Raw genomic sequence first — 2263 nt, forward strand, 5'->3', positions numbered from 1 at the left:
TGAACCTAAAGCTCCGGCTGCCTTGTAAAACTTTTCCTTGTTTTTCAAAGTGTGGGCATTTGATCCCAGAAATCCTGAAAAACCATGAATTTTTGAGACTGAAAGGGGTATGACATTGGGTTTTTAAAAATGAAGGCTGGCGCAGTGGCTCACGCCTGTAATCCCAGCACTTTGGGAGGCCAAGGCAGACGGATCACGAGGTCAGGAGTTCGAAACCAGCCTGGCCAACATGTTGAAAACCCATCTCTAATAAAAATACAAAAAGTAGCAAGGCATGGTGGTGCACACCTGTAATTCTAGCTACTCGGGAGGCTGAGGCAAGAGAATTGCTTGAACCCAGGAGGCATATGTTGCAGTGAGCTGAGATCATGCCACTGCACTCCAGCCTGGGTGACACAGTGAGACTCGGGGGTGGGGGGGGGGAATAAAACAAATAAAAAAACAAAAATTAGCTGACTGTGGTGGCATAATGCCAGCTACTCGAGAGGCTGAGGCAAGGCATGAGAATCACTACAGCTGCACCTGTAATGCCAGCTACTCGTGAGGCTGAAGCATGAGAATCACTACAGCTGCGCCTGTAATGCCAGCTACTCAGGAGGCTGAGGCATAAGAATTACTACAGTTGCGCCTGTAATGCCAGCTACTCAGGAGGCTGAGGCATGAGAATCACTTGACCTTGGCACTTTCTAAGATTACAGTTTTGTATAAAGCATGTCTCTTTATGCGGGTTTGTCTAATGTATCCTCATGATTACATCCACCTCATGATTACCTCATGACTCTGATCACTAAATCAGAGCCTGCACTCTTAACTACCCCATGAAAGTCCACAAAGTTCCCTTCTTCAGAAGCCACAGAGTGAGTTCCACTTGGTGACATAAATCCACTAGCATCAGTCCCTCATGATCAAAGTAATTGCAGCTCCATAAAATCTGCTGTAAAACCATAAACATAGCTACAGAAAAGCCAAGCTTATGTATGCTTTTGACTTTTGAGCCACAAACAGATTATATACATTCAGGCACAGGCTAAAAACACTTTTTCCCCCTTTGTTTCCCTTACTCTGCTCCTGGCGGGCCTTGTAGTCTGTTAGACCCTCTCTCCTGGCCTTAAATGCTAAAACCACATTTCTTTCTTTTTCTGTTTCTTTCCTGAGTATATACTATGTGTCAGGCACAATGATTCTACATGTCACTAGGAATACAGAGATCATTAAGACATAGACACCATTCCTAAGCAGCCCACATTTAACCGGGTACACAAAAATTGTTGTTTTAATTCTTAACAACTACTTGACGGTAGACTTAAGTATATGACTCCAAGTCCCGTGCTCTTTTTACATTCCAACAATTGCCTCGTGGATCTTTTCATCACAGAGAGCAGAGAGAGAAAAATTAAGCAAAAATTAACAGCTAACACTTTTTGAGCACCTACTGTTACCAGGTACGATTTTCATTGCCTACAGTTTTATCTTATTGAATCCTTAACCATTTTGCCGAAGAGAAAACAGGCTTAGACGTAATGACTTGCCCAAGGTCCACAGCTGCTAAATTGCAGAGTCAAGGTTGGAACTCCAGAACCTGTGGACACTTAAATGTCTACACGGAGTCCCTGGGCTAGTGAGGGCTTCCCAGGGAGGGCCCATGACTGTTCTGCTCATTGTATCACATTGGCCTAGCAGCACAGGTGAGGGGCACTCACTATATTTTAATTCGATCAGTGAATACATGAATGAATTTACCAGCCTGCTGGAAACGAAGAGAATGGAAACATCTCCTGGAGAGAATACTTGGGAACTCTAGAGTTTGCCCATTCATTCCTTCATTCCCTCTTAAACTCCTTCATAAAGGCCACTGCCCTGTGCCCACGAGAGCGTCAGAGCCACAGGAGTCACAGTCTTGACCTTCATTATTCCCATTTGAATGTTGTGTCCCAGGCCCCTTATTGTCTCACAGTATTTACCACAACTACCCTGTGGGCTAATCCTACATCTCTATTTTACAGATTTACACTCTCAGAGTGGCAAAGTCTCCTTAGGCCAAGGTGGCTCAGCGGATTCCACATCAGTCATCACAGGCTGAGCGTCGGACTACAAAGCAGGCGCGGCAGCGAGGCCGACTCCGCGGGAAAACCACTCCCCAGCCATTCTGGACCTTGCAAATCCACCCCTTCTTTCTAAGATCCCAGCCGGCCGCTCTACAGCCATACCCGCCGTAGCGTTCCACGCTACCGCGGCAGCCAGTAGGACATCCGCTGTCGACTAA

Source organism: Chlorocebus sabaeus, chromosome 19 (genome assembly GCF_047675955.1).
Source record: "Chlorocebus sabaeus isolate Y175 chromosome 19, mChlSab1.0.hap1, whole genome shotgun sequence".
NCBI classification, from domain to species: domain Eukaryota; kingdom Metazoa; phylum Chordata; class Mammalia; order Primates; family Cercopithecidae; genus Chlorocebus; species Chlorocebus sabaeus.